General features: G+C 41.2%; 1 non-coding gene across 1 annotated transcript; it reads left to right on the forward strand.

Annotated features, from left to right (window-relative positions):
• Positions 1-5,946: 5,946 nt before the first annotated feature.
• Positions 5,947-6,035, forward strand: trnar-ucg (transfer RNA arginine (anticodon UCG)). The gene is given in 2 exon segments: positions 5,947-5,983; positions 6,000-6,035. It is a non-coding gene; the product is annotated as a tRNA-Arg (tRNA).
• The last annotated feature ends 1,987 nt before the right edge of the window (positions 6,036-8,022 follow it).

The raw sequence follows: 8,022 nt of genomic DNA on the forward strand, positions 1-8,022 counted from the left end.
AGAACCGCACCAGGTACCAGGACAAAAAGGACTAGAACCTCTCAGGAAACCTTCGTGTCCCAGCGTCAGTCAGCATTTGGAGCAGTGTAATTCGCTTCTGTGCCCCTGGATTAGGGAGTTGGAAATTGCGCTGGATTCCTGCTTTGTGAGAGTATCCATTATATTTAGAAGAGAAATGAATGAAACACGAAAATGCAAAATCTTTTTCCTCGACATGCAATGATTATTGGCAATTGTATTTAAAATATACGGATATAATATAACAATGCTAAGATAGTGACTACTTATGCACTGTAATTACAAATAAAAAGGTCTGAGAGAATGTGTTAAAGATTTAGTTTTATGCATTTTTGTTAAATACTCCAATTGTCGCTTTTTGAAAGGAAGTTATTCCAAATAAAATTGGAAAAAAGAAATAATGAAATAAAACAATTAGTTATCTTTGACTAGGTTATGCCCGACAAAATGCATGCATTAATATCGAGACCAGGCGAGTTATCCCTCAGGCAAAGAGTCAGCGAACGATTTAGTAAAGTATATCAACAAAAATGGAAGAGATTTGTAAATGCACTTGCTCACTTGTTGGATTTCGCTTGTGCACAGAAAATTAGACGAGAAAATATGAATAGACTTTCATATTCTCAATACTTCGGTTAAATTAGCTGGGATTATGTAGCCTGAAATATAGCAGGAGGCGATAGAGAACCGTGCCAGACAGACATGGCATCCGCATGTAAATTTATGACAAAGATTTGGAATAAGGCCAGAAGATCTGTCTGAAAGAACATTTTGTGAGAATGTAAATTATCGTTGTAATCCTATTTAAACCATCAGAAGCAGTGACACAGAAGGAGGCCATTTCGATCCATCGTATCTGTGGCAGCCAAAAAGCACCTAATCGCACTTTTCAGATCTGGATCTATGGCCCTGCAGGTTATTGCACTTCAGGTGCATGTCCAATGCGTTTTAAATGTGGTGAGTGTTTCAGGCAGTGAGTTCCGCTGCCCAGCCATCTTCTTGGTGAGAAATATTCCCTCAAACCCCCTCTACACTTTCTGCCAATTATTTTAAATTTATGCCCCTGGGATTTGACACCGCTGCTAAGGGAAATAGACCCTTTCTATAGGCACTGCAGAATATTAGCACGATTTCCCCAATCTTTAACTCCAACCCCCTTACAACAAAGTTAAACATGCCATTTGCATTCTTTATATCTTGGCCTTAATAATTTTATACTGCCCAATGAGGTCACCGCTCAGTCTCCTCTATTCCAAGGTAAAGAAACGTAGCCTATGCAATGTGTCCTCATCGATATGAATGAGTGATCGTAGCATGATTGAATTTCACATTCAGATGGAGGGTGAGAAATTTGGTTCTCGAACTAGCGTACTAAGCTTAAATACAGGAAACAATGACGGTATGAGGGCTCAGTTGGCTAATGAGGACTGGGACAATAGAGTAACGTTTAGGATGGTTGATGAACAGTGGCGTACATTTAAGTAGATACTTCACAACTCTCAAGAAAAATGAGGAGGAACGGGCGTGAGAGAAAAGATAGCCATCCGTGGCTTACGAAAGAAATAAAGAACGGTAACCAATTAAAAACAAGGGCAAACAATGTGGCCTAAACTAGTGGGCGGACAGAAGATTGCGAAGCGTTTAAAAGCCAACAAAGAGTGACTAAAAATGATGAAGAAAGGGAAGATAGACTATGAAAGTACACTAGCACGAAATATATAAACAGCTAGCAAGAGTTTCTATAGTATATAAAATGGACAAGAGTGGTCTAGAGTAAATGTTGTTCCCTTGGAGGACGAGACCCAGGAATTAGTAATGGGGAACATGGAAATGGCAGTAACTCTGAACAAACATTTTGTATCAATCCTTATGGTGAGTACACTAACAATATTCCAACAGTGGATAGTCTAGGGGCTATAGGGGGGAGGAACTTAACACAATCAAAATCACTAAGCAAGTGGCACTCAGTAAGATAATGGGATTAAAGGCAGAAAAATACACTGGATCTGATGCATGCATCCTCGGGTCTTAAGAGAAGTAGCGGCAGGGATAGTGGATGCTAGGTTGTAATTTGCAAAAATTGACTGGATTCTGGGGAGATCCCAGCAGATTGAAAACTGCAAATGTAACTACATTATTTTAAAAAGGAGGCAGATAAAAACCCAGAAACTATAGACCAGTTAACCTAACTTCTGTGGTGAGGAAGATGTTGGAGTCCATTAGTAAAGAAGCAATAGCAGGACATTTGGAAAAGCAAAATTCGGCCAGGCACAGTCAGCATGGAGTTATGATGGGGAAGTCATGTTTGACAAACTTGCTGGAATTCATTGAAGATTTAACGAACAGGGTGGATGTGGAACCAGTGGATGTGGTGTATTTGGACTTTCTGAAGGCATTTGACAATATGCCACATAAAAGGTTACTGCACAAAGATAAAAGTTCACGAGATAGGGGGTAATATATTAGCATGGATAGAGGATTAGCTAACGAACAGAGAACAGAGAGCAGCAATAAATGGTTCATTCTCGGGTTGGCAAATAGTATCCAGCGGTGTGCCGCAGCGATCAGTGCTGGGACCCCAACTAATTACAATCTATATTAACGACTTGTATGGAGCGACTGAATATAACGTAGTCAAATTTGCCGACGATACAATGATCGGAGGAAAAGAAACGTATGAGGAGGCCAAACAAAATCTTCAAAAGGATATAGACAGGCTAAGTGAGTGGGCAAAAATTTGGCAGATGGAATATAATGTTGGAAAATGTGAGGTCATGCACTTAAGCAGAAAAATAAATCAAAGAACAAATTATTATTTAAATTGAGAAGGATTGCAAAGTGCTGCAGTCCAGCAGGACCTGGAGGTACTTGTGCAAGGAACACAAATGGTTAGTATGCAGGTAGAGCAAGTGATCAGGAAGGCCAATTGAATCTTAAACTTTAATGCAACGGGGATGGAGTATAAAAGCAGGGAAGTCTTCCTACAGTTGTACAGGGTTGATGTGAGGCCACACTTGGAATACTGCGTGCAGTTTTGGTTTCCATGTTTACAAAAGGATATACCTGGTTTGGAGGCAGTTCAGAGAAGGTTCACAAGGTTGATTTCAGAGATAAGGGGGTTGACTTATGATGAAACGTTGAGTAGGTTGGGCGTCTACTCATTGGAATGCACAAGGATGAGAGGTGATCTTATCGAATCATGTAAGATTATGAGGTGGTTTGACAGGGTAGATGCAGCAAGAATGTTTCCACTCATAGTGGAGCGTAAACCAAGAGGGCATAATCTTAGAAAAAGGGGCCATCCATTTACAATTGAGATGATGAGAAATTTCTTCTCTCAGAGGATGTGGATCTGTGGAATTCGCTGCCTCAGAGAGCTGAAGAACTGGGATATTGAATATATTTAAGACAGAAATAGTCAGTTTCTTAAACGATATGGGAATAAAGGGTTATGGATAGCGGGCAGGAAAGTGGACCTGAGTCATGATCGTATTAAATGGCGGAGCAGGCTGGAAGGGCCGTATGGCCTTCTCCTCCTCCTATTTCTTATGTTCGGATAAGATTCTCCACTCTCGGAAACATCGTCGTAAATCTTCTCTGTAACTTCTCCAGTGCAATCACGCCCTTCCTGTAATGCGGTGACCAGAACTAATATTTTATACAGTTCAAGCATAACCCTCTGGTATTGTATTCTATGCTTCGGCTAATAAAGTCAAGCATTCTGTATATCGTCTTAACCACCCTATCTTGCTGGCCAGCTACCTTTAGGGATCTGTGGATATGCTCTCCAAGGTTCCTTTGTTCCACTAAACTTCTCAGTGTCTTACCATTTAATCTACATTCCCGTTCCTTGTTAGCCCTCCCCAAAATGCATTATTAACAATCTTCGGATTAAATTCCATTTGCCACTGTTCAGCCCACCTGACCAGTTGATTGATGTCTTCCTTCAGTCAGCAGCTTCCTTCTTCATTACTAATCACACAGCCGATTTTAATACCATCTGCAAACTTTTTAATCATACCCCCTATATTCAAGCCTTGATTAGTGGCGTGTACCACAAAAATGAAGGGATTCAGTACTGAGCCCTACGGAACCCCACTGGAAACAGACTTCCAGTCACAAAAACACCCCTCAAACTTTACCTCTGCTTCCAGCCTTTGGCCCAATTTTAGATCCAACTTGACACTTTGTCCTGGATCCCTGGGCTTTTACATTCGTGATCAGTTTGCCGTGTGGGACCTTATCAAAAGCCTTGCTGAAATCGATATACACTACATAAAACACACTACTCTCATCGACACTCCTTGTTACCTCCTCAAAAAAATGAATCAAGTTAGTCAGACACACCCTTCCCTTAACAAATCCGAATCGAATCGTGTGGGAATGGGCCGTAGCACGTTAATGTGGTAACAATGTATACAATTAAGTAGCAGAGTGGGAAAAACTCAACAGTGCGCAAATAATTTTGTGTAACAGGAGGAGGACCTGGCCTTCGTCCTGGACCTTGGCAATATTACAAATAGGGAATTAGAAAAAAAGCTGCAGAGGCGAATATTCAAATGTCGATGGAGAAGAAAGTTAAAGTTGAACCGACACTGAAGATGCCAGTTTGTGTTCCAACAAAAATAAAAATTAACATCTGCTAAGTTTAAATTACCGTTTATGTGGAACTATGGGTTAAAGTGCGGATTTTTATTTTTAATTTGGTTGCTGATAATTCAGCTCCCAACCCTCGAAGTTTTTGTAAATATGAAATTATTAGTAAATATAAATGTGGTTGAAAGAGAAAGGATATATTTCGCTAAGATTACATAATGGAAGAAAGGAAACGTTTATTAAATCCCTTTTCTATATTCAGCGTTGTGTAGAACAGGCGGTGAAGTAGACTTTCTTGCACATTATTACTGTTTGGATGCAAAATGTAGGGGATGGCTGTCGGACGTTGCTTCAAATAGCAGACGAGGTGGCCGAGAGGTTCAGGCGATGGAATGCTGATACAGTGTGCTCCCACCCTCGTCGTTATTGTGTTAAACATTTGACGCCTCTGTTTTTTTTACATACATTCCCTACTTTTTAACTTTGACAATAAATGTACCTTTTCCGTTCTGTCTGCACGAGGCTCTGTTACATTTGACCTCTTTCACAGCACACGCAGCTGCTGTCAGATCCAGCAGAAAGGCACTCGCGACTTTAAAAGATCGCCTTTGTTGCCCACATCTTCCCTCGTGGCTTGTCTTCCACTATGGGCTTATTGTGTTTGGGTATTTACTGACTGTATCACCTGATTTCCAGGCACACAATCTTCGTTCAATTAAAAATATATAGATTATGAAACAATTATTTATTTATTTAAATTAAATCAAATTCAATTTTTTGCAATAAAATTGCGAATTAATTTTTTTCTTATTATGGTAAATATTCCTACCTGTCTATCACCTGTGGCTTCAACAACTGTCCCAGCCGCGCGTGGTCCTGAGCCCCACGCTCACTCACGCACAGCAAAATTGCCTTCAGGAATGATTGAAATCCCACTTTATTCTTTTAAAATGGAACTGCTCTTTCTCAAGGGTCATTCTACATCTGTGTCACAGGGATGTGCTTGCAGTCAAGGATCATTCGGTGTCTGTTTAAACGGGATGGTTCTCAGTTCCGGTTCATCAATTGCCCATTTAAGACGTGTTTTCTCCTAATCCGGATCACCCTGTATATTTTAAAAGGAGTGTGATATCAGTTGCGATGACCGAATTGTTAAACTGTTGTGTTTCAAGCTACATTGACGTTGCCTGTGTCCGTGCACATCCATATCGCAGCGCAACGGTTCATTACTCAAAATATGCCCATGTTTTCCTAAATCCACTCCTTGATATGACCCTTGTCCCAAATTTGCTCTCAGTATAAAAAAACAACAAATTTCACGCCAACGGTAGCGGCCGCGTGGCCTAATGGATAAGGTGTCTGACTTCGATTGTAATTGTGATGTTATCAGAAGATTGCAGGTTCGAGTCCTGCCGCGGTCAGCTAACTTGCCACGTGAAATTTTATATTCTTTGTTTTGATTCTGCCTCAAAACCAACCATCTCGTGCAGTCCCTCATCTGAAGTAAAGGAAGGCTGTTTGCTTTAAAAAGCTAATGGCACATTTTCATCTCTGTCGATCTGGTTGCACTGGCAGAACAAGTGGTGAAGTAGACTTACGTGCTCATTATTTCTGTTTGAATGCAAAAAGTAGGGGATGGATGTCTGACGTTGCAGTAAATAGGAGATAAGGTGACTGAGAGGTTCAGGCAATGGACTGCTGATCCAGTATGCCCCAGTTTCGTCGTTATTGTGTAAAACCGTTTCCACTCGTTTTTTTTCGGCAATCACATTTCACCTCATTGCCAAATTCACATTTTACTGACAAGGATGCAGCTCGTTGGTGAAGTAATGTCTCAAAGAATAATCTATTCATCAAAGGGAAAACATTAGCAGAACGATGGAGAGGGGGACTCATGACATCGGTCTCTGAGAGTCAGCACAGGCACGATGTGCCGAATAGCAAACTAATATCACAATCTGAGAGCTACATCCCTCACTGTCAGCGGCTCGTTGGTCTAGGGTGTATGATTCTCGCTTCGAGATTCTAATAATTGAAATGCGATAGGTCCCGGGTTCAAATCCCGGACGAACCCTTTCAACTTTTAGTCGAAAAACCACTTCTCAGCCGGTCGACATGTGAGAAAACTGAAATGTTTCAAATTAAAACGTGCAATTGCGCTCCGTTGTTCACACAGCGGCCGAAAATACTGCAGATTCCCAGGAGCAAAGTGAAATTCACCGAACTGAGTAAAGTTCATGTATCTCAGATGTATTCGGCTCTGTGTCTCATTGGACAACCTAAACCCTTGTTTGATTCTGGCCAATACTTGATCAGTCCATCTTTCTTTCTGCACGCATGAGCTCACCTCCATTTGGATACGGATACATTCAGCGTCAATCTCAACTTCAACGTGAAAGAGACTCTGCCCTGAATATGAGTGCTTCCTGTTTCTCAAGCGCTGAAAAGATGTGAGAAGCTGGCTTTGGATTGAGTCCCTTGGCTGCCGATTTTAACCGTACAGGAAATCAATCCGGGGTGGCTCAGCTCCCTGGTCTGATTAAAAGGCGTTCAGACCATACATTCCAGGCATGTTATAATGTTCTGGCCTCAACATTCGGTTCAACATATCGGATCATAAGCACCGCTCCCATTGTCTGGTAATGGTTCTGCTATTCTCACTAACACCTTCTCTGGACCATCCTTTGATACTTTATTGCACGCTCACCACCAACTTTGGCTTTTAGCATTGTGCCATTTATTATTCAATCACTCTTACGCTCCACTGTATCACAGACATTCCCTTTTGTCGTTCATCGCTGGCTATTTTTGTCCAGGCGCTATTTTCGTGGAAAAAATCTGTAAACTTTACATTTTTCTTAAATATCGGAATGATCATCTGACTGAACGTGAGCCCGGGTTCTTCATCCACAGAATGTTCACGACCTGCTGAGTTTACAGAATTCTTTGTTTTTGTTCATTGTGTTTCTGTATCCCTTTTAAGTTGATGCGCTGGTCTGTCCGGGGTCATTCTCTGTCTCTCCAAAATGGTGTGCTATCACTACCGGAACATTATGTATCTGTTTAAAGGGAATGTGCTGTCTGTCCCGGATTTCAAATTTCAAATTTCAAAAACTGCCTTTGGATGGTTCAGGAATTTTAGTTTCTGGTTTGTTTGAGTAAGCGAGGGAGTGCATGCAAACGTTCTGCGCGATCTTGCTGCGCATTTCATGACATGGGAGAAAAAATGCATTATTGCAACTTGAAGCCACACTGATTTGATTGAACACGCATTCGAGGACTGCCTGACAGGAGAAGAATCTGCTGTGGGATTTTGTTATTCCACATCTGAAAGAAGGCAAATTATATAAGTAAGAAACATAGCGATTTTAGCGAGAGCTTGCGGATGGGCTGTGTGACATGATGAGC

Source organism: Pristiophorus japonicus, chromosome 25 (genome assembly GCF_044704955.1).
Source record: "Pristiophorus japonicus isolate sPriJap1 chromosome 25, sPriJap1.hap1, whole genome shotgun sequence".
In the NCBI taxonomy this organism is placed as follows: Eukaryota; Metazoa; Chordata; class Chondrichthyes; family Pristiophoridae; genus Pristiophorus; species Pristiophorus japonicus.